Source organism: Heloderma suspectum, chromosome 1, assembly GCF_057233095.1.
Source record: "Heloderma suspectum isolate Gila_16-S chromosome 1, 16-S_ref, whole genome shotgun sequence".
In the NCBI taxonomy this organism is placed as follows: domain Eukaryota; kingdom Metazoa; phylum Chordata; class Lepidosauria; order Squamata; family Helodermatidae; genus Heloderma; species Heloderma suspectum.
This window is the reverse complement of record NC_139458.1, coordinates 268,436,135-268,463,640: the sequence shown is the minus strand read 5'-3', so window position 1 is coordinate 268,463,640 and position 27,506 is coordinate 268,436,135. Positions and strand designations below refer to the sequence as shown.

General features: G+C 45.0%; 1 long non-coding RNA gene across 1 annotated transcript; it reads left to right on the top strand.

Moving 5' to 3' along the window:
- Nucleotides 1–43: 43 nt before the first annotated feature.
- LOC146359086 (uncharacterized) lies at nucleotides 44–26,773 on the top strand. The gene is made up of 4 exons (XR_014787190.1): nucleotides 44–257; nucleotides 2,727–2,812; nucleotides 22,583–23,290; nucleotides 24,607–26,773. It is a non-coding gene; the product is annotated as an uncharacterized LOC146359086 (long non-coding RNA).
- The last annotated feature ends 733 nt before the right edge of the window (nucleotides 26,774–27,506 follow it).

The following is a 27,506-nucleotide window of genomic DNA, read 5'->3' as shown; positions in this document are numbered from 1 at the left end:
TGGCAACCACCGCCGCGCCGGAAGAAGATCTGAAAAACTAATCGCGTCGCTTCCGGGCTATGGAAAATTTGGTCCCCACCTCCTTCATCCCGCTAAGGCGCCCCCCTGTCCCCCCAAAGGATTCTTCTGCTGTTTCTTCGTGGCTGTTGTTTTCCTACCTTCCGGCCGTTGGCGATGAGTAACCGTTCCTGGGGTGATTTCTCTCCCCTCCCCCTTCCTAAGCTAGAGGCTTTTTTCGTAAAGACTTTCCTTAAAAGGTGCGCTTTGGATTTTGGCAGCTGATGTTGAGGCTGCTGAGCCGGTAGAGGGACAAAAGCAAGGTGGCTTGCGTTGGATCCTTGGGTAGACGAGAGTCACCGCTTCCCTTTTTTTCTTTCTTTTATCCCACAGGAGACCTGAGCGCATTAAACAGGGAGAGGCAGAAACTCAACAGATGCAGACTCTCCGCTCCTCGCCGCCAGCTCGGCGTATCTCTCCATGGTGGCGTTACTGTCATTCAGAACTTAGAGCCACAAAGCCTCCATTAGCGGGACGCCTTCCAATGCCCTTGTCGACTTCCCCTCTTGCTAGGGTGGCCACTTTATTCATTTTAATGTTTGATTTTACTGTTTTAAACTGTACTGCTGTACATCACCCAGAGTGGCCGGGTGACTGGCCAGACTGGTGATTAAGTAAGTAAGTAAATATGCAAATTTGGAAATAATTACTAACATTTAAATAAAAATACAATACATCTCACCATGGCCAGGTGATCTGTGGGCCTGCTCAGTTCACTGTTCCAGGAGCTAACTGTTAGGTCCCTTCCTGCTCTCCCTTCTTTTGTTCTTTATCTTTAAACCAAATGTGGACTGGACAGCTCTTCAAACTGAGCAGGTGAGGGGAATGTGTGCCTTCCAAATGTCTCAGTGCAACTCCCATCAGCCCTAGCCTGCATAACCAATGATGAGGGGTGATGGGAGTTGCAGTCCAACATCAGGAGGGTTACATGTTCCTCCTTCCTAAAACAGCATGCCTTTGCACAGAGGTCTCTTCCCTGGCAGCCCGTAAAACAGAGTGCTGTCCTCCATAAAGTAAGACACCTGGCTCTTCTCTCCACATGCATACTGTTCTTTTCCCACACTTAGCATTCTTTTCCTGCAGCCACCAGCCCACCCAGATATTTTTTCTCATTTTGTTCCTCCTCCCCTGCTCCATCCCCTCCCCTAGTCCACTGCTGCTATAACACGTCTCTTCCTACAGCAAAATTCAGGGCATTCTATATACACAAATAATACTTTTAAGTGGGTATATACATAGTCATAGAACAAATGCTGTTGACAAAGTTAGCTCCATTTCTTTGAAATTGAGCCATGCTTTTACACACACACACACACACACACACCTTAGTGAACATCTCTGTGTCATAGTTTCAGTGTAAGGTTGACAGCTTGATATGTCAAGGTAGGGGACATACATACTATCTTCTAGCTATCTGCATTAATATTCTCCACTAAAATGAATGACAAGAATGCACATTGGAAACAATACGAGCTATGTGAAGGCCCATAGGAAATAATGGAAGCCTCAAATGCCAATAGACATGACTGGGCTCCATTGAAATACATGCAAACTAAAATAAAGCAAGGAATAGATCCTGAGAGGCAGTAGAATGGGTCTCAGGGATAGACCACATTAACCACGGTGATAAGGAGAATTGATGTGGAGTAGCAATGACAGACCTTAAGAGACTGAAATGATGGATCCTGGGATGGGAATGGCAGATCTGGGTGGCCCTGGGAGTGGAACCACAGACATAGGACTCTTAATTACAGCCCTTGGGACTGGAATGACACCCCTGGGGCCGGAATGACAGGCTTCTAGGATTGGGATGATGGGCTATGGGACTGGAATGACAGGTCTAATGGTTGAATGACAGTTCCTGGGTGGAATGACAGCCTCTGTTGCAGGGTAGGTAAAGGATGGAGAGATTGGTATTTACTGTTTAATGTCTGGTTGCCTTTCCTCACCCAGAGCAAGCAACAGCTGCTGATCAGGTGCTTTTCCTTCAGAATAGAAAGCAAACGTAGCCCATAAGAATTCCAAAACTAAAGTCAGGATTTTATTAGGACTAACAAAGATTTCACAAATTAATGAGCAAACTTTCAAGTTCAACAGAATTTTTTGCCAGGTTGGATGTTAAGCAAAGCAGGGATTGCAATCTTTCTGTTTAGTTATGTTCTCTATGCAACAAGAACAAGTGCTTTTTGTTTAAAAAGCCAATCCGAGGAGCTGCTGGGTTTTATACTTTTAAACATGAGGCATCTGCCATTATGTGTTTCTTTGTCCTGGTATTGCTAGGTATAATCCGAAATATGCATAGCACCTAAGGGAGTCTTATTAGTGGTGGTGAGGCCACTGTTGAAGAAACCAAGTTTAGATCCTGTGGTTTCTGATGATGACCACACAGTGTAAAATCTGACATTCTTAGACGAGGTATTGGAGTGTGTAGTAGCTTCTCAACTCCAGACAATGATAGATAAGACTCAGGGCCAGCGCAAGACCTCCTGCTGGTTGTTAAAACAAAGCCTCACCCACCCCCCAAAAGTGGGGGGAGGAAGAAAGATGGGTGGATCCTTACGCCATGTTGTTTGCATTTAGTCACAATATTAAGATGGAATATGAGAGGGGATAGCAGACTTGAATACGTTATGCTTTCGTTCATGGGTTCTCAAACTTTCTATCCTCAGGGCCCTCTTCAGAGAGTTGAAATTGACTGAGGCTCTCCCGTCACACATTGGTGTTAGATGGAAGCAGAGCTTGGCATTATAACCTGGCAAGTACTGAAATAATTTTATATTGATACCTAATCCCTCCTTGGAAATGGCAAAGTTCTTTGCCATAACTATTTCCTTGTAGTAGGAAGTACCATGGTTCACCACTCCACAGCTGAAGTACAGACATTGGCTCTGAATGTTTCATTATTCATCCTCCCAATTTCAGCAGAATTTGCTGAACCAGAGGCTGTAACTAGAGGTCTTTTTATTTTATATTGTTTTCCTTGTTCCCCTCACATGCCTCTCAAGTTTTCTGATTTGTCTCCTGTCATTTCATCTCACATTCTCCTTTCACACTGAACTTGTACCCTATTCTTTCATTCCTCCCTCACACTTTTACATTCACTTCCTCCTATAACAGCTTCCCTTTCTTAGCTCATTCCTCTTTATTCCCAGTTTTTCAAAATATTATTAAAAATATTAGCCTTGCTTTCTAACCCACTGCTATACCTGCCTATGCAGTGTGCATGGTGCAGCCATGGCACAGGGCAGTCAAGGAAGGTGGGACTAGGTAGCCTGAAGCACTGAGACCCACCTGAAAGTGGGATGAGACCCACTGGGTCCTGGCCCACAGTTTGAGAAACACGATTCTGGCCTCTACCTGCCTATCAGGTGCATGTCAGTTATAGAATGCCCCTCTAACTCTGCCTAAGGGGGTGAAGAAACATGCAATGCCTGCTTTGGAAAATATAAAACCCAGCTTAATGTAATTACTTGCATTCATTTTACTTTATTACGCTTCACACATTTTTATACTTCATAGAAACTGTTCACAGGGCCCTGCCATTCCAACATGAGAGGCCTTTTATTCCAGTACTTTGTTCCAGTCTCTCAAGTTCTGTCATTGCTATTCCTCCTCATTTCTGCCTTTTAATGTGGTCTTTCCCTGTGACCCATTCCATTCCCTCTCAGAATCCATTTCCATCTTTATTTGTAGGTTGCATTTATTTCAATGGAGCCCAGTCATGTCAATTGGCATTGACAGCTCCCATTATTACTTATGGGCCTTCTGATTTTTGCCATTCCTTTTTAGTAAACCTGACATGAGACAGCAACTGTGCTGAAAAAAAAAAGCAGTTCTGGGTCTGGTTAGTGACTCGATGGGAGACCATTTGGGAACGTTGTGTGTGTTGTCTTGACTTCTGTGGAAGAATGTAGGGATATAAAATAAATAAAAATAGCCTCTTTAATGTTAGTGAGACTGTTTTTTAAGTATATACCATAGAAAAGCATGGTTATTTTGCTCTTTTTGCCTATTTATATTAAATTATTCAATAGCTGATTGCTTGCAATGATCAAATATAAAATGCAGAAATCTGAGTCTATTAATAACCCTACCAAAGTAGCTTCAGACAATCTTGGTTGTATTTATAAGACAGATTCATTTGCTGTTAAGCCTATGTTGAAACAAGTTGTCTTACTAACTTTCCTGAACTTGTATTTGTTCGGGTATCATTTGTGGGACATTTCTGCTGCAGAACTAGTACCTAAAGGAGTTAAAGAATTGCTGTTAAAGCTTCAGTTTGGAAAAAGTAGAACAATCAGTACTGAAAGTAGAACAATCAGTACTGAAGATTACAGTAGCATATTTCAGCAGAGACCAGCAGCCAGTCCACTTTCATATTTATATTACAGATTCTCCAAACATGCAAGATAATGCTAACTATACCTTCCTTATTGAGATATCATACCAAAGTATGCTTAATAAAAACCAGGAAGAGGAGGAAGAGACCTATGTGCAATTGGTGCAGAGGGCATTGGGACTCTAGCATGTAAGTTTGTGTTTAAGGGATAGTTAGCCATTTAATACGTTATTCACCCTTATACAGTGAATGATGCTTTCACTTTGTGCTGTGCGAATTGCTATGGATAAAAAACTACAGAGAAAGCATGATTAAATGTCCATGCTTTGCAGCTATGGACTTAGTATTTGGGGTTAAGGCCAAATGCTGCAGTTTTGCCCACACTTAAACGAGGATAAGATCCACGAAAACTGAGAAGATATCTACACTACAGTTTTATATCATTTTTATTTCAGTTTTAAGAGCCATGGGCCATGTTTCCACAACAACAGAAGGAGAAGCTAATTGGAGGAGTACTGGATTTTTAAAAAGGAATCGGCTTTGCTGTCAGCAGGGTTCCACGAGCAGATTCTCCAGACCAGTAAAAATCGCTTCACAGAACATAGTTCCTGGTGGGGGTGAGGGGGTGGAGTGAATATCATCTGACTGGCAGGGGCTGCTCAACCAATAAGAGAGGCTTCTCCACCCCCCAAGAGAGGCATTTCAGGAGCAAGCCTCGAGCCCAATGGGAGTTACTTCCAAGTAGACACACATATGCTTCCCCCTGGGAAAGGGGGAGGAGAACACAAAGATGGAAACCAGCCTCCATTTTAACCTGCAGGACCTCACTGACTACAATGGGAGTTACTTCTGAGGAGACAGTAATGGGTTTGTTGTGGGAAAGAGAGCAGTAAACACAAAGACAGAAACTAGTCCCCATTGTAACCCCCAGGATATCTCTAACGAAGATGTGAAGTACTACTTAAGGCAATGAATTGGAGCCTTGAGATTGTGCTTAATCACACTTAAGGAATTGGGTTTTAAAATGTGTCATTTCTAGGGATGTCGGAGAATTTCTCCATGAATCTCCGGGAGGCCGAATGCCAACGCATTCGGCCCCTTGAAATTGGTGGAGAAACGGTCTGCCCCCCTCCCGGGATGGGACTTACCTTTGGCGAATGTCCCTGGCGGTGGCGGCTCCCGCCGGTGGTTCGGCGGCGGCGGCCGGTCTTCTGACTGGCTGCCACCGCCGCCATTTCCAAGTGTAAAAAAACAACAACAACAAACGTGATAACAAACTATCATGGCTAGATTTTCAAAAAACACCGTGATAGGCTAGGTAAATGTTTATGTAGCCTATCACGGCTGACTTTGGGGGGAAAAAAAAAAGTGTGTACGCAAATGGCGGCGCCCATGGGCGCCACCATTTGCGTTCCTTATTTGGGCACGTGTAGTCTACGTAGACATCTACGTAGACTACGGCGAAAATAAGGGCAACGCTATTTGCGTTAACCTTATTTTCGCCGTAGTCTACGTAAATGTCTACGTAGACTACACGTGCCCAAATAAGGAACTCAAACCCATGGGCGCCGCCATTTGCGTACATGCTTTTTTTTTTTTCCTCCAAAGTCAGCCTTGATAGGCTACATAAACATTTACGTAGCCTATCACGGCTGACTGCAGGGACGCAAACGGCGGCGGCTATGGCCGCCGCCATTTGCGTCCCGGCAGGACAGCAGGATTCACGGCCGGAGGGACGGGGCGCCTCGCGCCCGGCCAGAATTTTGGCCGGAGGGACGGGGCGCCTCCCCACCGGCCAGAATTTCGGCGGGGAGGGATGGGGCGCCTCTCCCCCGCCAAGAATTTCAGGGGGAGGAACGGAGCGCCTCCCCCCCACCGCAAAGCAAGCTGCGGGAACAGGTAAGAGACTTTCGTCCATCCGTAGTAGGGATATCAGAGAATTTCTCCATGAATCTCGGGGAGGCTGAATGCCAGCGCATTTGGCCCCCCGAAATTGGTGGAGAAACGGTCTGCCACCCTCCCGCCCCCCCCGGGACAGGACATATCTTGTGCGAATGTCGGTGGCTGCGGCGGCGGTTCGGCAGTGGTGTAGCGGCGGCGGCTGCGGCGGCCGGTCTTCTGACCGGCTGCCACCACCACCATTTCCAAGTTAAAAAAAAAAAAACGTGATAAGGTACATAAAGATTTACGTAGCCTATCACGGCTAGATTTTTAAAAAACACCGTGATAGGCTACGTAAACATTTACGTAGCCTATCACGGCTGAGTAAAAAACAAAAAACCGCGCACGCAAATGGCGGCGCCCATGGGCGCCGCCATTTGCATACGCACGTTTTTGTTTTTGTTTTCACTCAGCCGTGATAGGCTACGTAAACATTTATGTAGCCTATCACGGCTGACTGCAGGGACGCAAACGGCGGCGGCTACGGCCGCCGCCATTTGCGTCCTGGCAGGATAGGAGGATTTGTGGCCGGAGGGACGGGGCGCCTCCCCCCCCGGCCAGAATTTCAGCGGGGAGGGACGGAGCGCCTCACCCCCACCGCGAATCAAGCTTCGGGATCAGGTTAGTGACTTTCGTAGATCCCTAGTATTTTGAGAGAGGGTGAACAATGTCTCCCTATCCACATTCTCCACACTATGCATAATTTTGTACATCTCTATCATGTCTCCCTTTGCCCTCTTTTTTTCCAGGCTAAACAATCCCAGCTGTTGTAACCTTCTCTTATAGGGGAGATGGTCCAGCCCCTTGATCATTTTAGTTGCCCTTTGCTGCTCATTTTTCAGCTCTACACTATCTTTTTTTAGATGTGGTGACCAGAACTGTACACAATATTCCAAGTGTGGTCGCACCATAGATTTGTATAGGGGCAGTATGATATTGGTAGTTTTATTCTCAATTCCTTTTCTAAGTATGCCTAACATGGAGTTTGCCTTTTTTACAGCAGCTGCACACTGGGTTGACATCTTCATTGAGCTGTCCACTACAACCCCAAGATCTCTTTCCTGGTTGGTAAAGGGCTTTTTCCTGTCCCTGTGTTTCCCGCCCTGTGTTTTCCAGCAAAACCAGTTAGTGTCTACTCAGAAGTAACTCCTATTGTGGTTAGTGAGGCTTGTCCCCTGAATGCACACTTCAGAATTTACAGAGAACCCTCAATTGAAATAGCACATTTTGAAGCACTAATTCCCTACAGGCTATAAAGCACTATCTCGAAGCTGCGTTTCTCTGTTTGGTTTATTACCTTTCAGAAGTAACTAATTCGCACCTTTAACCCTGCACTGCATCGGGTTACAAAGGGGGTTGGTTTCCCATCCCTGTGTTTCCCAGCACAAACATATGTGTGTCTACTCAGGAGAAACTCCAATTGTGTTCAGTGGGACTTGTCTTTGATGTTTACTTCTTTTCTTTTTGGAAGTAATAATTCACAGCTTCACTCCTTTGCAGAAAGGGGATTAGAAAAAAGGCTGGTTGGAGCCAGCGTGCTACAAGTATTCACAGGGTTAAGTCTCCTAAAAGCTCTGAAGCGCTTTGCCAGCTGTAAGGGAGTAGTTAATGTGGAGCCTCACAGCACTGGGAGTTTTAAGGGAGGGAGAAGGATCTACAGCTGTGTTTCTGTAATGTTTCCTGCTGTAAGGAAGTTGTTAATGCGGGCACGGGGACGGGGAGAGAAGGAGAGTGCTTTTTTTTGAGACACAGGAGAAAACCTCCCAGGATTTTATAGAAGGAGAAAGGGCTGGGGGAGAGCCTCTCTTATTGGTTGAGCAGCCCCTGCCAGGCGGATGACGTTCATTCCAACCCCCCCCCCCCACCTGGAAGTATGTTCTGTGAAGTGACTTAGCTGGTGCAGTGCACGCACTCATGGAGCCCTGCATGGACCAAAGTGCACCAAAGCTGATTCCTAGGAAAATCTGGATAATCCTCCGTTTGCTTCTCCTTCCATTGTCATGGAGAACCCCCCCGCAGTAAGTTTGATGAAGGTGCTGCATATTCTCTGTAAGACAGGAGTGGGCAACTTGTGGTCCTCCAGCTGTTTTGGCCTACAACTATCATTAGCTCTAGCCAGCATAGCCAATGGTGAGGATAATGGAAGTTGCAGACCAGAACATCTGGAGGGCCACAAGTTGCTCACCCCTGCTCTTGAGAGATCCTTAGTTTTCCCTCACAGAAGAACTACAATTCCCAGGGTTCCTTGGGGATAGGAAATGCTTAGTAAAGCAGTTTAATTCTGTGGGATAGATATGCCCTTAGCATTATTGCCTGTGTTTCAGTCTATGCATTTAGGGGCCATACTCTGCATTATCGAACCACCATGATTATCAAAAGCAATGATTTGCAAGTGATTAGGGTGCTTCATTCCATTCATTCAGCATAAGCAGTGTGGTTATCGTTGTGCCACAATACGCTCCGAGGCCAGTTCCCAGAAAACCGACCTCCCCTCTTGTCCGTGCTGCCTTGGAGGCAGTGCGGAGAAGCCCTGTCCTCCCCGCTCACAAGAGGAGCGCGGAGCGACTGAAAAGGGACAGGGCTGGGGGGCGTTCCAGGGCGGGGAGAGCGGAGCTGCGTGTACGACACATCCAATGTGTCACATGGCAGCTCCTCTCCCGGTTGGCCCCCCCTGCCGCTAGACAGCTGAAAACGGCTGTCTAGTGAAAAATAGCAAGGCAGGAGCAGTGCGGAGGGAACAATCCCCCTGTGCCTCTCCTGCCTTGCTTTGGATAGGCGGTCCCCTCCGAGATTGGAGGCGGATGCCTGTCTAGTTAGGATTGTGCCCTACGTCTCACCATAGTGTGGATGACAGTTTGCTGCTGTTCAGGTGCTAACTGTAAAAGGGCAACAGTTCTTCCTATGGTTCTTCATATTTAAACCAGACTTGGTCTGGACAGCCCTTCAGATAAAGCATGCCTTCAAATAGAGGATGGTCCTCTAGCAACACTTCAAATAGAGGAGTGTCCTCTGTAAAAGAGGACACTTGTCCATCCTGCTTAGAATTTAGCTCTTTCTTTTTAAGAACACGATTTGCTGACTTTATAGGGAGCATATCTCTAAGCTGACAATTTTAATTTATCTGCCTACCCTTCTGCAAATATACTGGCTAATGTTTTCATTAAGCCTAATCCAAAAACTCATTAAGAGCTAATGTCCTGCAATATCTTCGGATAGTTTCATTTAAATAGATGGATGGGCTTAGTGGGCTCTGTTCCATTTTTTCATCATGTAGACTTGAGAGGAGTGTAAACTGAAATATGATGTTGCTTCAGAAATCCAAAGATACACTGCTTTATGTTCATGGCATAGAATTAATACAGGGACATCATGTTTGCCTTGTTGGGTTAAAGGAAATGCTCAATGGTCCAAAATGATTTTTAGGGTAACTAAGCCACACTCTCTTCCAACAACCTAAGAGACGACTTTATACATGGACTTCACCAGACAGTCCACACCGAAATCAGATTGACTACATCCTTTGTAGCCAAAGGTGGAGGACATCTATGCAGTTGGTAAAAACAAGACCTGGAGCTGATTGTAGTTCAGATCACGAACTTCTTATTGCACAATTTAGAATCAGACTAAAGAGAATAGGGAAGACCCACAGATCAGTTCGATATGAGCTCACTAATATTCCTAATGAATATGCAGTGGAGGTGAAGAATAGATTTAAGGGACTAGATTTAGTAGATAGAGTCCTGGAAGAACTATGGACAGAAGTTCACAACATTGTTCAGGAGGCGGCAACAAAAAACGTCCCAAAGAAAAAGAAAACCAAGAAGGCAAGACGGCTGTCTGCTGAGACACTGGAAGCAGCCCAAGAAAGAAGGAAAGCAAAAGGCAACAGTGATAGGGGGAGATATGCCCAATTAAATGCAGAATTCCAGAGGTTAATTATTTTTAAATGAGCAATGCGCGGAAGCAGAAGAAGATAATAGAATAGGAAGGACAAGAGACCTCTTCCAGAAAATCAGAAACATCGGAGGTAAATTCCAGGCAAAAATGGGTATGATCAAAAACAAAGATGGCAAGGGCCTAACAGAAGCAGAGGAGATCAAGAAAAGGTGGCAAGAATGTACAGAACATCTGTATAGGAAGGATAATAATATCGGGGATCGATGAGACGGTGTGGTCAGTGAGTTAAAGCCAGACATCCTGAAGAGTGAGGTTGAATGGCCCTCAAGAAGCATTGCTAATAACAAGGCAGCAGGAGACGACGGTATCCCAGCTGAACTGTTTAAAATCTTGCAAGATGATGCTGTCAAGGTGATGCATGCCATATGCCAGCAAATTTGGAAAACACAAGAATGGCCATCAGATTGGAAAAAATCAACTTATATCCCCATACCAAAAAAGGGAAACACTAAAGAATGTTCAAACTATCGAACAGTGGCACTTATTTCACATGCCAGTAAGGTAATGCTCAAGATCTTGCAAGGTAGACTCCAGCAATTCATGGAACGAGAATGGCCAGATGTACCAGCTGGGTTTAGAAAAGGCAGAGGAACTAGAGACCAAATTGCCAATATCCGCTGGATAATGGAGAAAGCCAGGGAGTTTCAGAAAACATCTATTTCTGTTTTACTGACTATTCTAAAGCCTTTGACTGTGTGGATCATCACAAACTGTGGCAAGTTCTTAGTGCTATGGGGATACCAAGTCATCTTGTCTGCCTTCTGAGGAATCTGTATAACGACCAAGTAGCAACGGTAAGAACAGACCACGGAACAGCGGACTGGTTTAAGATTGGGAAAGGAGTACGGCAGGGTTGTATACTCTCACCCTACCTTTTCAACCTGTACGCACAACACATCATGCGACATGCTGGGCTTGATGAATCCATGGCTGGAGTTAAAATCGCTGGAAGAAACATTAACAATCTCAGATATGCAGACGATACCGCTTTGATGGCTGAAAGCGAGGAGGAGCTGAGGAACCTTATGACGAAGGTGAAAGAAGAAAGTGCAAAAGCTGGGTTGCAGTTAAACTTCAAAAACAAAACAAAACAGGATTATGGCAACCAGCTTGATTGATAACTGGCAAATGGCGAAAACGTGGAGGCAGTGACAGACTTTGTATTTCTAGGCGCAAAGATTATTGCAGATGCTGACTGCAGCCAGGAATTCAGAAGACGGTTACTTCCTGGGAGGAGAGCAATGACAAATCTTGATAAAATAGTGAAGAGCAGAGACATCACACTGACAACAAAGGTCCGAATAGTTAAAGCAATGGTATTCCCCATAGTAACCTATGGCTGCGAGAGCTGGACCATAAGGAAGGCTGAGTGAAGGAAGATAGATGCTTTTGAACTGTAGTGCTGGAGGAAAATTCTGAGAGTGCCTTGGAGTGCAAGATCAAACCAGTCCATACTTCAGGAAATAAAGCCAGACTGCTCACTTGAGGGAAGGATATTAAAGGCAAAACTGAAGTACTTTGGCCACATAATGAAAAAACAGGATACCCTGGAGAAGATGCTGATGCTAGGGAAAGTGGAAGGCAAAAGAAAGAGGGGCCGACCAAGGGCAAGATGGATGGATGATATTCTGGAGGTGACAGACTTGACCTTGGGGGGAGCTGGGGGTGGCGACGGCCAACAGGAAGTTCTGGCGTGGGCTGGTCCATGAAGTCACGAAGAGTCGGAAGCGACTGACTGAATAAACAACAACAACAAGCCACATTATCATATAAACTGGGTTGCCAGGGCGTATTATTTATACAGCACCTAACATGACTAGTTTAACTGTAAAAACTGACAAAACTTCGATGGTACAACTTATTTTGGGGCTTCTAATCAAGGCTGGATTTCTCAATAGGCAGATAAGGCAAATGCCTCGAACCTCAAAAGCTTTGAATAAAAAAAGGGCGGGGGGCATACAAATACTTGGATCAGGAAATCTCTCTGAATAAATATGGTTATTGTTTCTTATTGTTGTTATTAATACTGCAGTACAGGAGAAGGCCTTGATGGCTGATGGGGTTTTCCACTGTTTTTGAACAAATACCTCTTTTAGCTACCTTGCATATACCAAACTATAATTCAGACTCTGCATGTATACATTATTTTGGTTCAGTTCACCTTGCATCCCAGAGTGTAGGCAGGGTGTGGTAACTGAAGGCCTCCATTTGTAAAGTGTCTATGCAAACCAAAATCGGTATGCTTTGAATGTATGCATATCTTAAAACAAGACAGGGTTTCATGCATTTAGATTTCTTTCCTGCCATATCCTCAACAGTGAGTTCAGTGAGGTTCCAACACAGCCACTTTTGATGGTGCTGGCATCAGGAGTTGGTGTAACTGGGCACTTGCTGAGGCCTACACACCAGCAGGGCACTACTGCTAACTACTGAAGCTGCCTGGCTTTGTGGTTCCTCCTTGCTTTCACTGCCTGTTCACCTGTCCCCTCTTAACAAGTGAGTAGTGACAGGAGCAAAGAGAAGCCCACTCCCTCTGGGTAGCTGTGCAGATTGGAGCAAGCAAATGTGCAGTGGTGACAGCAATGTAGAGGAGGTGGACCCACTCAGGGCATCTTGCCCAAGGGCACCCCAAACTTGGAGCTACCACTAACTTTTGCCTATAAGAGGAGAAAGGCTTGTTTAAAAAAGCAGCGATGCACTTGAATTTCTACAACATACATACATACATATATAATTTCTATCCCACCTTTTTTCCTCTTGCAAAGAACCGAAGAGGGCTTACTTAGTCTTCCTCCTCTCTATTTTATCCTCACAACAACTCTGTGAGGTAGGTTAGGCTGAGAGTCAATGACTGGCCCAAAGTCACCCAGTGAGCTTCATGACCAAGTGAGGACTAGAACCCGGCTCTCCCAACTTCCAGTGTAATACTCTAACCCTACACCACACTGGGGTGTGTGTGTGTGTGTGTGTGTGTGTGAGAGAGAGAGAGAGAGAACAGAAGAAGCCAATGTGGCTTCACAAAAAGCGCAGAGATGGCCTGAAAACAAAAAAGGACACATATAGGAAGTGGAAAGAAGGCCAAGCAACAAAGGAAGAGTACAGGCAGGTAGCACAGAATTTCAGTGATAGTGTCAGGAAGGTTAAAGCTGAGAACGAGCTGAGATTAGCGAGGGATGCTAAAAACAACAAAAAGGCTTTCTTCAGCTACCTGCATTGTAAAAGACAGAGGAAAGAAATGGTGGTTCAGCTATTAAATAAGGATGGCAATATGATAACAGATGACAAAGAATGGCCAGAGGTGCTGAATTCCTACTTTAGCTCAGTCTTCTCCCAAAAGAGGGTCTATGACCCCCCTGGCAAAGGCAAAGTACAGGCTGAAGGGGCAGGATTGCAGCATGAGATCGATAGGCATATGGTCAAGGAACATCTAATTACTTTGAATGAGTTCAAATCTCCAGGGCCAGATGAACTGCATCCTAGAGTAATAAAGGAACTGGCAGAAGAGCTCTCAGAACCACTGTCTATTCTCTTTGAGAAATCATGGAGGACGGGTGAAGTGCCAGATGACTGGAGGAGGGCTAATGTTGTCCCTAACTTCAAAAAGGGTTAAAAGGAGGAACCTGGGAACTACAGACCAGTCAGTCTGACATCAACCCCTGGGAAAATTCTGGAGCAGTTGATAAAGCAATCCATCTCTAAGCACCTTGAAAACAATGCAGTGATTACTGGAAGCCAACATGGATTTGTCAAGAACAAATCCTGCCAGACAAATCTGATCTCATTTTTTGATCAAGTAACCTCTCTGGTGGACTGTGGGAATGCTGTAGACATAATATACCTCAACTTCAGCAAAGCTTTTGACAAAGTGCCCCATGATATCCTGATGAGCAAACTAGCTCAAAGTGGGCTACATGAAACAACGATCCGGTGGATCCACAGTTGGCTGCAGGATCGGACTCAAAGAGTGCTTATCAATGGGATCTTCTCACACTGGGGAAAGGTAATGAGCGGGGTACCGCAGGGCTCAGTCCTGGGCCCAGTGCTCTTCAAAATTTTTATTAATGACTTGGAGGAGGAGGTGCAGGGAATGCTGATCAAATTTGCAGATGACACAAAATTGGGCAGGATAGCTAATACTTTGGAAGACAGAAATAAAATTCAAAGTGATCTTGATAGACTGGAGCGCTGGGCAGAAAGCAACAGAATGAAATTTAATAGGGATAAATGCCAAGTTGTGCACCTAGGAAAAAGAAACCAAATGCACAGTTACAAGATGGGGGATACGTGGCTCAACAACACTACAAGCGAGAAGGATCTTGGAATTGTTGTCGATCCCAAGCTGAATATGAGCCAACAATGTGATGTGGCTGCAAAAAAGGCAAATGCTGTTTTGGGCTGCATTAATAGAAGCATAGCTTCCAAATCCCAGGAAGTTCTAGTTCCCCTCTACTCAGCAATGGTTAGGCCTCATCTGGAGTACTGTGTCCAGTTCTGGGCGCCACATTTTAAGAAGGATGCAGACAAACTGGAGAGGGTTCAGAGGAGGGCAACAAAGATGATCAGGGGACTGGAAACAAAGCCCTGTGAAGAGAGACTGAAAGAACTGGGCATGTTTAGCCTTGACAAGAGAAGACTGAGGGGAGATAGGATAGCACTCTTCAAGTACTTGAAAGGTTGTCACAGAGAGGAAGGCCAGGATCTCTTCTCGATCATCCCAGAGTGCAGGACATGGAAAAATGGGCTCAAGTTACAGGAAGCCAGATTCCAGCTGAACATAAGAAAAAACCTCCTGACTGTTAGAGCAATACGAGAATGGAACCAATTACCTAGGGAGGTAGTGGGTTCTCCCATGCTGGCGGCATTCAAGATGAGGCTGGACAGCCATCTGTCAGGGGTGCTCTCACTTGGATTCCTGCATTGAGCAGGAGGTTGGACTTGATGGCCTTGTAGGCCCCTTCCACCCTGACTAGTCTATGATTCTGTGTGTGTGTGTGTGTGTGTGTGTGTGTGTAAAAACAAACACACACATAATTAATATTCTTTACTAGACAATAGCTCATCTCTCAATCACATAAATATGTGAAAAAAACTAATTGATTTATCGTTTTCATGCATGTTCTGGATGTTCTTGAAGATATCTCTTTCTGGTGTGCAACCTTTACATGTGGCCAGAAACAAGACATTATAGCTGGGTGCAGGGAGGCTCTATATAGATGTGGTCACTGGTCACCACTCGCCCGCCAGAGTGTTACCAGGTGGACCAATAGCCTTCAGCTTTTTGAGATCTATAGTAGGCACCTTTAATCCCAAATTGCAACAGATGTCTGTATTTCTTTTCTGTGTTTTCTGTTCTTTTATGTTTTTCTTTCACATTCTTGTTCTCCCATCACCTCTCTTTTTCTCTGAGCATTTTTACACCAGCCTAAAATCTCGCAACTTTACTGGGGCTTTCTGCTTCCATTTTAAATGCAGGATCATGATGGGCTCCCTTTATATGCGCTTCCCTTTCCCCTGTTATCTGTGTGTTCTATATGTGTCATTATACAGCCACTAGTCGGTGCTGTGGTCTAGCTCCTTTTATTGAGAGATTTTCTCATTTCACAAGAAAACTCAAGGTGCTGTAATTTGATAGCTCATCTCAGATCTTTTAAAAAAATGGGATAAAGGTTATTTAGCGTGGGAGACACCCTGGGGGTTGATAGCATCTCAAGGGAACATTTTGTGCAAAGTTGGGCATGATAAAGGACAAAGAAGGCAGGGACCTAACAGAAGCAGATGAGATTAAGAAGAGGTGGAAAGAATACACAGAAGAACTATACAGGAAAGATCTGAATGTCGCTGATAGCCATGATAGTGCGGTCACTGAACTTGAGCTGGACATCCTTGAGAGTGAAGTCAAGTGGGCCTTAGGAAGCATTAGTAACAACAAAGCTAGCGGAGATGACAGTATTCCAGCTGAGCTATTTAAAATCCTAAAAGATGATGCTGTTAAAGTGCTGCATTCAATATGCCAACAAATTTGGAACACTCAACAGTGGCCACAAGACTGGAAAAGGTCAGTTTACATTCCAGTTCCAAAGAAGGGCAACGCCAAAGAGTGTTCAAACTACCGCACAATTGTGCTCATTTCACATGCCAGCAAGGTGATGCTCAAAATCCTACAAGCTAGGCTTCAGTAGTATGTGAATCGAGAACTACCGGAAGTACAAGCTGGGTTTCGAAGAGGCAGAGGAACTAGAGATCAAATCGCCAATATTCGCTGCATCATGGAGAAAGCAAGAGAATTCCAGATAAACGTCTATTTCTGCTTCATTGACTACGCTAAAGCCTTTGATTGTGTGGATCACAACAAACTGTGGCAAATTCTTAAAGTGATGGAAGTACCAGACCACCTTACCTGTCTCCTGAGAAACCTATACGAGGGCCAAGAAGCAACAGTAAGAACTAGACATGGAACAACCGATTGGTTCAAAATTGGGAAAGGAGTACGACAAGGCTGCATATTGTCACCCTGCTTATTTAACTTATATGCAGAGTACATCATGAGAAATGCCAGGTTGGATGAATCAGAGGTCGGAATTAAGATTGCTGGGAGAATTATCAACAACCTCCGATATGCAGACGATACCACCCTAATGGCAGAAAGCGAAGAGGATCTAAAGAGCCTCTTGTTGAGGGTGAAAGAGGAGAGTGCAAAAGCTGGTTTGAAACTCAACATTAAAAAAAAAAGATCATGGCATCTGGCCCTATCACTTCCTGGCATATAGAAGGGGAAGAAATGGAAGCAGTGACAGATTTTACTTTCTTGGGCTCCAAGATCACCACAGACGGTGACTGTAGCCATGAAATTAAAAGACGCTTGCTCCTTGGGAGGAAAGCTATGGCAAACCTAGACAGCATAGTAAGAAGCAGAGACATCATCTTGCCAACAAAAGTCCGTCTAATCAAAGCTATGGTTTTCCCAGTAGTAATGTATGGCTGTGAGAGCTGGACTATAAGGAAGGCTGAGCGCCGAAGAATTGATGCTTTCGAACTGTGGTGCTGGAGAAGACTCTTACGAGTCCCCTGGACTGCAAGGAGGTCAAATCAGTCCATCCTAAAGGAAATCAACCCTGAGTGCTCCTTGGAAGGACAGATACTGAAGCTGAAGCTCCAATATTTTGGCCACCTAATGCGAAGAGAAAACTCCCTGGAAAAGCCCCTGATGCTGGGAAAGACTGAAGGCAAAAGGAGAAGGTGACGGCAGAGGATGAGATGGCTAGATAGCATCACCGAGGCAATGAATATGAACTTGAGCACGCTCCGGGAGAGAGCGCAGGACAGGAAGGCCTGGCGTGCTATGGTCCATGGGGTCACGAAGAGTCGGACACGACTGAACGACTGAACAACAAAGGACCCACAAACGTCTGTGAGTAACCAATCTCAGTAGGAGGATAAAAGCCCCATGTGGAGAAGCCCCCCCCTCCATCTTTTACCATGACTTACAGCGGAATGCTGTGCACATCTACTCAGAAGTAAATCCCATTGAGTTCAATATGACTTACTCCGAGGTAAGTGTGTATAGGTTTGCAGCCATAAGCAATGAGAATAATGCAAAAAAGTAAGTGTTGCCATTGCTGCAACTCAACATGGGTTGAGACACAATCCCCTTAAAGGCAATTCATGAAGACCACTCCTTCTAATTATAGTGAAGAGAAATGAGAATTGCAGCTCTAAAAGCTCAGTATGGAAACATGGACCATAATGGAACATAACTTAACAAAATAATTGCCAAAGCTGTCTTGCTTGAAAATTAGCAAATTACTGGAAATGACTCATCACAGGCATGACCAAATTGTTTATGGTTCATACAGTAATCTGACATTAAATTTGATCCTTTTATTTCAGTGCCACACCATCTTTTATTTGTTGCAGCTAGTAAAAACAGCTAGTAAAGTTGCTGTTGAAACTATATTTTCCATGTAATGTTTGACTTAAGGTCAACAGAATCCCAGTGCTCTGAGGAAGGTCACTCCAGGAGACTTTCCCTCCTTCTCCTTCCCCCTGTATCCTCTGCACCCCTCCCCCCCCCCAAATATGCTCAGGAGGGTCTTGCAACCCTCTGGACCAGATTGGGAGGGCAATCTGTATAATGAAACATTCAGGCGGAGGGGGGAATCCACCAATACTGTCAGTTCCATTTGGTGGACAGACACTGCTGGACTTCACACAGGCAAATTAGACCCATTAACTTGATATACCTAACTTTGCAAATACATATTGGAAAGTGAATAGTATTTAAGTCTTACTACATGAATTGGAACAGGATCAATTCAAGTCCTAATTACCAAACCTTTGTTGGCCTAAACCAGAGCAATATAGGAACATAGAAAGACACCTTATATTTGGGGTGTAGAGCCTCTTTCAGCCTGAGGGGCAAATTTCATTTCTGTGAAGCTTTCAGGGGCCCATTCTAGTGGTGGCTGGGGCTGAAGGCAAAGAGGACATAGACAAAAAAACACAAAAATTGTGTGTATGTTGTAGCTGAAAGCTCTTACTGCCAGTAACTAAGCTATAGGAGAGACATTTCAACCTTTTAGAATTGGGGAAAAAACTGGACAAAAGCTGGGAACCCACTAAATGGTCAGTGGTTGGGGGAAAGGAGGTGGGGCCAGGGAAGAAGGCATGGGCACTGGGGGAATCCCAGAAGCCAGACTGGGATCCTGTGAGGCCTGGCCTGAGATTCCATACCCCTGCCTTACATCAAGTTAGGCTGTTGGTCCGTCCAGCTCAGTACTGACTGGCAGCAGTGGCTCTCTAGGGTTTCAGACAGACGTTTTCCCAGTCCTACCTGGAGATGCCAAGAATGAACCTGGGGCCTTCTGCATGCAAAACATGTTCTTTGCCACTGAGCCATGGCCTCTTCTCTTCAATAATTGAACCTGGACCAGGATCAAAGGAAAAGGACATCATAATGTTTTATCTCCCTTCTAGCAAGGTGTCCATGAGTGTGCTGTGACCTATTTACTCTCTTCCATAGAAACAAATGGCTCTCATCAGCTTCTGTGGGGAGCATTTGCTAACTATGGCTTGATCAGTTTGATACGGTAGTAAACTATGGGTTGTTGAGAACTACAAAGTGTTACCAAGTGTCCTTTTTCACACAGATGCTTGGGAGGGGCGGGGGGCGGGGGGAGGAAGGCACGGGCAAGCCCAAGGGCCCACGTACTACCAAAACATGCTCTAGTGTTATATGTCAATTGAGCTGGTGTTTCCCAGTAAAGAAAATGGTGGGAAAATGTTGTAGGGCACAATTGTATGCAGAACATTTTAGGCAGAAAAAGTTCTATAACTTCCAGTATTCCCCAGCCCTTAAAGCAGGAAAACATTTTGTTCCAGCTGACTATGGCAGAGAGCTAGGAGCTTACAAATTAATGCACCAGTAGAGATACACAGCTGCTGACTGTTGAGAGTAATGCTCCAGTGCCTTCGGAGAAGTGTTATAGATATTGAACTGTGATCTGGAAATGAAATGCAACAGATTGTGCTCACCATTCCGTCTGCTGGTGAAATGACTATGAGAGCAAGTGCTCAGAAGTGTGTAATTAAGTCTACAAGTTTGCGTACAATGGTGGTTTGAGATGTCTACAGATGCAGTTACGTTACAGGACATTCAAATTTGATGTGACTTTTGCTTGCTATGAAATGGTTATGACATGTAATGCATAAAATTTGCTCTGCGCAACCAAGGAAGACATATCTGAGATTTATTTTTGGCTATGGTTTTAAATACCATCAAAACAAGAGAAGACTATGCAGGTATCAGATTGCTTTAGTTTAGCATGTATTTCTCAAGGGAAAATTTTGAATTAGCTAATTTCTTATCTGTTAGTGCACAGTTTGGTAACAATGGACATTGAACTTTGTTTGCTAAGGGGTACATTCTTGATGTAGTTCATTTTTACCTAAGGGATCTAGATTGATCAATATGATTGTAGCAGCAAAGAGGGCAACAGAGTTGATCAGGTGAATTTTGCACTGAATTTTGCAGGTAAAATTTTGTTTTATGTTAGCTCGTAATCATTTTAGATACTTTTAAGGTTATTGCGCTGGGTCATTATAATTATTGACAAGTTTATTGCTGTCAGACTCTACTGTTGTTTTATGGTGTTCGGTGGTATTTTGATATGTTTTGGGTTAGATGATGTATTGTGTTTTTATATATTGGGAGCTGCCTTGTGAGGGCATGCCCCTAAAAGGCAGGCTAGAAATCTCTTAAATCGGGGGTACACAACTGATGGGCAGCCTGCGGCTCGCAGCCGCTTCTGGTTTGTCCCCTGGAACTGGCAGGACCCTGCCCACTTTTTCCTGCAGCTGTGGGAGGGAAAATGCTATTAGCAGTGCTGGCACAGGGATCTCACTGGGGATCGGTGGAGGACTGGAGAAGTGAAAGCCTCTCCCAAGTCCAATGACCTCACTTCCCAGATTACTGTTTTCTTGCCGGTAATAGTGGCAGAGAAACAGCGATCAAATCACTGGTTTCTGGGAGAGGTGAATGCCCCCCCCCCCGCCTTCTGAGGTCTAGGGATCACTGGGGGTTGGGACAGTTGGGGGGTGTTTCCTCCAGCCACTGCCACAGGGGGCCAGCCAGACTTGTGTCTAAGTGGGGGGAGGGGAGGAGTTGAAGGTGGAAGTGGCTGAAGAGGGCACTGACGGATGTGTTGGGTGACTTGGGGGAGGCTTTTCCTCTCAGGCACCTTGGGCGTTTTTAAATAGAATAGAAAGGTGGGCTATAAACATTTTAAATAAATAAGTCCTTTACAAATAATGTGAATCATTCCTTTCCCTTGTTAGAGTCAAGGGAAGGATGTTTGTGGTCTACCCCGAAGAGCTGAATGTGGCTAGACTCACACAGATATGTACACTGTGGTGGCCACTCTAATGTACTTCAGTTCTAACCATATGGGAGACCTGGTGCTTTGTGGCGGTTTGCCAAAGTGCAGTGCAGCTCTGTGCTCACAAAGCACACCAAGATCCAGGGGAGACATTGGGGTTCATCACACAAAGCTTTTATACTGCTATTGAGATGGCTCTCTCTTGGAAGTTTGTGGGCTCTTTAGATGAAGCCGTTACCCTCCAGGGTGTCTCCCACCATTTCCTCCAGCTTATCTCGTGTTTTCCCCAAACATAAAAAGTGGTATTTTCCCCAGCCTACAGAACAGGAGCGCCATGACTTCCCTGTGAAATTCTCCAATAGTGGAAGAAACCGCTGTGTCTGCCTGCTGTGGGCGTTTGTTTTCAGTTGTTGGGAGCGCGGTCAGGATGAGATTTGACAGGAGCGAGGGCAAGAATCGCCTGCCGATTGCGTCTCCTGTCTCTGCATTTCTCAGTTGGAGGGAGAAGAAGGTAAAATGCCTCCCTGCAACGAAGGGAGATATATCTACCCTACCAAGCTCGGAAGCAACGTCCTGTGTTGTTTCAGAGCACCCTATTAAATTCAGTGGGGCTTACTCCCAAGTAAGTGTGCCGAAGACTGCAGACTTACAGGGTGATCTTATGTCTACTCAGAAGTAAGTCCCATTGAGTTCAATGTGGCTTACTCCCACATAAGTGTGCCAAGGGTTGCAGATTTACAGCACAATCTTACATTTTATGTCTACTCAGAAGTAAGGCTTCCTGGGGGTTGGAGAAAACAGTACAACAGAAGTTAAGCTACGAAAAGAAGACTCCACCCCCTCTTTTGCCCACATGCCAGGAAGGGAGGGAGGCAATCCCGCAGTTAAAACCACGTAGTTTCTTGCCAAAGAAACTGAAAGCAGGAAGCTCCAGAAAGGATGTGGGTTTTTGCGTGGGATTTGCTTAGTGTAGAAACACCCATTTAATAGTAAGATTGGTTACTGACTGACCAGGGGGTACAATTGGCTGGCTGGAGATACCACACAATAAGGGTTTAAGCAAGCTACCAGAGGGTACTTACTGCTTATGTGACTCTGCCCAAAGCTTGCTGTGATCAAACATGCTCCTCCATGCTACATTGTAAAATGGTGCTGTAATTTCTCTGATCTAGACGAGTGTATTAGTAGATCATATTTTGAAATTGTGGCTGGCCTATGCTGATAATTTACAGGACTCCAGCTGCTACTACTTTGTAAGTAATTATAGTAGGTTTTTAAAAATAACATTTTGCATTGCTAACTGTTTTCAACAAGTGCTGTAATTTATGATGAGGTTGGGCCTAGCTAATTTTTGCTGCCTTCAGTTTGAAATACAAGTCCATGTAAATCTTGCCCTGTGTGTGTTTTTTTCCAGATCCATGTTTCAGTTTTCCCCAGGGCACTTACAATACATAAGGAATAGAAGCCTTGACTTAGCTATTCATTCTGGGTCCTGCAGGCAAAACAAGAGGGGAATGCAAGCACACCAGCCTTAAAGGTGAGGCCATGTACTTTATGGGATTCTGCACAAGTGTAGGAATCCCACAGAATGTGACATTGGAAACAAAATGTATCTGTCTGACAACGTTCGTTTCTAATTGTTTAAATAAAGTTTGTAGCCCTTTTGGATGCAGAAATAGGGCTGAATATATATGGCCAACCCCTTCATGGATCACTGCCTTGTTGTGGCGAAGGGGCTTGCATAACTCACTGAAGCCATAAGCTATGCCGTACAGGGCCACCCAAGACAGACAGGTCATGGTGGAGAGTTCTGACAAAATGTGGTCCACTGGAGAAGGAAATGGCAACCCACTCCAGTATTCTTGCCAAAAAAAACCCATGGAACGTATCACAAGGCTAAAAGATATGACGCTGGAAGATGAGCCCCTCAGGTCGGAAGGTGTCCAATATACTACTGGGGAAGAGCAGAGGGAATTTCCAAGTAGCGCCAGAAAGAGTGAAGCGGCTGGGCCAAAGCCGAAAGGACACTCAGCTGTGGATGTGTCTGGTGGTGAAAAGAAAATCCGATGCTGTGAAGAACAATATTGTTGAGGAACCTGGAATGTAAGATCAATGAATCAAGGTAAGTTGGAGGTGGTCAAACATGAGATGGCAAGATTGAACATTGACATCTTGGGAATCAGCGAACTAAAATGGACAAGCATGGGCGAATTTAATTCAGGTGACCATCATATCTACTACTGTGGGCAAGAATCCCTTAGAAGAAATGGAGTAGCACTCATAGTCAATAAAAGGGTGGGAAAAGCAGTACTGAGGTACAATCTCAAAAATGATAGAATGATCTCAGTACGAATCCAAGGCAAACCATTCAACATCACAGTAATTCAAGTCTATGCCCCAACCACTGAGGCCGAAGAAGCTGAAGTTGATGGGTTCTATGAAGACCTACAACTAGGGATGTACGAAAGTTCCGCCACGAATCTCGGGGAGGCCGAATGCCAGTGCATTCGGCCCCCCCAAATCGGTGGCGGAATGGTCCCCCGCCCCCCCCGGGACGGGACTTACCTTAGGCGGATCTTCCTGGCGGCAGCAGTGGTGATTCAGCGGTGGCAGCTGCGGCGGCCGGTCTTCCGACCGGCTGCTGCCGCCACCATTTCCAGGTAAAACAAACAAACAAAAAAAGTGATATTTTTTAAAGATTTACGTAGCCTATCACAGCTAGATTTTAAAAAAAACCACTGCGTTAGGCTACATAAATGTTTATGTAGCCTATCACGGCTGATTAAAAAAAACCAAAAAAACACGCTTACGCAAATGGCAGCGCCCATGGGCGCTGCCAGTTGCGTTCCTTATTTTGGCACGTCTTAGTCTACGTAAACATTTACATTAGCATTTGCGTATGCACAGTTTTTTTGTTTTTTTTAAAATCATCCGTGATAGGCTATGTAAACATTTACGTAGCCTATCACGGCTGACTGCAGGGATGCAAACAGCGGCGGCTACGGCCGCCACCATTTGTGTCCCTGCTAGCCAGTGGCTGGATGTCCGGCTGCTGGCGGAGCTGGCCGGCGGCTCCGCAGAATCCCTACGGAGCGGAGCCAGCTGGCCAGGATTCCGGGGCGGGGGGGAGGAACGGAGCACCTCCCCCCCCAGCCAGGATTCCGGGGGGAGGGATGGAACGCCTCCCCCTCAACATCAACATAATCTACGGAAAGATAAGTACCTTTCATACATCCCTACCTACAACACTTTCTAGAACTAACACCAAAAAAAGTTGTCCTTTTCATCATCGGGGATTGGAATGCTAAAGTAGGAAGTCAAGAAATCACCGGGATAACAGGCAAGCATGGCCTTGGTGTACAAAATGAAGCAGGACAAAGGCTAATAGAGTTTTGCCAAGAGAACACACTGATCATAGCAAACACTCTTTTCCAACAGCACAAGAGGCGACTCTACACATGGACATCACCAGATGGTCAATATCGAAATCAGATTGATTATGTGCTTTGCAGCCAAAGATGGAGAAGCACTATACAGTCAGTAAAAACAAGACCTGGAGCTGACAGTGACTCAGATCATGAGCTGCTTCTTGCAACATTTCGGCTTAAATTGAAGAACGTAGGGAAAACCACTAAACCATTCAGGTATGACCTAAAACATATCCCTTATTAATATACAGTGGAGGTGAGGAATAGATTTAAGAGATTAGACCTGATAGACAGAGTGCCTCAGGAACTATGGATCTTTTCAAGAAAATCAGAGATCTCAAGGGAACATTTTGTGTAAAGACGGGCATGATAAAGGACAAAGAAGGCAGGGACCTAACAGAAGCAGATGAGATTAAGAAGAGGTGGAAAGAATACACAGAAGAACTATACAGGAAAGATCTGAATGTCGCTGATAGCCATGATAGTGCGGTCACTGAACTTGAGCCGGACATCCTCGAGAGTGAAGTCAAGTGGGCCTTAGGAAGCATTACTAACAACAAAGCTAGCGGAGATGACAGTATTCCAGCTGAGCTATTTAAGATCCTAAAAGATGATGCTGTTAAAGTGCTGCACTCAATATGCCAACAAATTTGGAACACTCAACAGTGGCAACAAGACTGGAAAAGGTCAGTTTACATTCCAATTCCAAAGAAGGGCAATGCCAAAGAGTGTTCAAAGTACTGCACAATTGTGCTCATTTCACATGCCAGCAAGGTGATGCTCAAAATCCTACAAGCTAGGCTTCAGCAGTATGTGAACCGAGAACTACCGGAAGTACAAGCTGGGTTTTGAAGAGGCAGAGGAACTCAAATCGCCAACATTCGCTGCATCATGGAGAAAGCAAGAGAATTCCAGAAAAATGTCTATTGCTGTTTCATTGACTATGCTAAAGCCTTTGATTGTGTGGATCACAACAAACTGTGGCAAATTCTTAAATATATGGGAATACCAGACCACCTTACCTGTCTCCTGAGAAACCTGTACGAGGGTCAAGAAGCAACAATAAGAACTGGACATGGAACAACCGATTGGTTCAAAATTGGGAAAGGAGTACAACAAGGCTATATATTGTCGCCCTGCTTATTTAACTTATATGCAGAGTACATCATGAGAAACGCCGGGTTGGATGAATCACAGGTCAGAATTAAGATTGACGGGAGAATGATCAACAACCTCAGATACGCAGATGATACCACCCTAATGGCAGAAAGCGAAGAGGATCTAAAGAGCCTCCTGTTGAGGGTGAAAGTGGAGAGTGCAAAAGCTGGTTTGAAACTCAACATTAACAAAACGAAGATCATGGCATCTGGCCCCATCACTTCCTGGCATATAGAAGGGGAAGAAAAGGAAGCAGTGACAGATTTTATTTTCTTTGCTCCGAGATCACCGCAGACGGTGACTGTAGCAATGAAATTAAAAGACACTTGCTCCTTGGGAGGAAAGCTATGGCAAACCTAGACAGCATAGTAAGAAGCAGAGACATCACCTTGCCGACAAAGGTCTGTATAATCAAAGCTATGGTTTTTCCAATAGTAACGTATGGCTGTGAGAGCTGGACTATAAGGAAGGCTGAGCGCCGAAGAATTGATGCTTTTGAACTGTGGTGCTGGAGAAGACTCTTATGCATCCCCTGGACTGCAAGGAGGTCAAATCAGTCCATCCTAAAGGAAATCAACCCTGAGTGCTCATTGGAAGGACACATACTGAAGCTGAAGCTCAAATATTTTGACCACCTAATGCGAAGAGAAAACTCCCTGGAAAAGACCCTGATGCTGGGAAAGATTGAAGGCAAAAGGAGAAGGGGACGGCAGAGGATGAGATGGCTAGATAGCATCACTGATGCAATGAATATGAACTTGAGCACGCTCCAGGAGAGAGCGCAGGACAGGAAGGCCTGGCGTGCTATGGTCCATGGGGTCACGAAGAGCTGGACACGACTTAACGACTGAACAACTACAACAACATATATGGCCAATGGCAAATAAAAAAAATCTCAGATTTCCCTTGATCATCAACATAGGCTTCAGCATTCTTTGTAATTTCTTGCCCTTCCCTATTACTGGCAAAAGCAGAATAAATTATGCAAAATAAACAAAATATGCAAAATTGCTTAATTTAAATAATTTATATGGGTCAAAGAGTTTTCTGTTTCTTGGCATGGGATTTTATGTATACAGAGAATGCACAGCCTTACCTACAGGCAAATGAGCATTTTCCTGCTGCTGCCTTGAAAGGGTGGTGGTGCAGGGAATCTTCCATGGGTTCTTTTCTCCAGTGTTACACTGCCCATGTGAGTAGACCACTTGAGTGAGAGATTATTTTGCACTGGAAAATCCCTCTGAATTCAAGAGGTAGTTGCCCATAGGGTCTCTCGAACATTAATAGGGACTGTTAAGGGAAATTGTCAGGGACTGTTATAATCTGGTTGATGCATAAATTTGTTTTAATAGAGGGGGCTAGACTTGCCTATACTGGGAAAAGTGTGGTGTATGGATTAGATCACAGCCTTCCCAACCTGGTGCCCTCTAGATGTTTTGGACTACAACTCCTAGCATTCCTGAGCATTAGCCATGACAGCTGGGGCTGATGGGAGATGAAGTCCAAAATAACTGAAGGGCACCAGGTTGGAGAAGGCTAGGTTGCAGTGTTGGACTAGGACTAGGAAGACCCAGGTACAAATCCCCACTCGCTGGGTGACTTTGGGCCAATCACAGTCTCATAACCTACCCTATCTCAGGCTACAATCCTCCCATAACAATCCTCATTGTTATGAGGATAAAATGGGGGCGGGGAGCATGTCCACCACCCAGAGCTCTTTGGAAAAAGGAAGGGATAAAACATGATGATGAT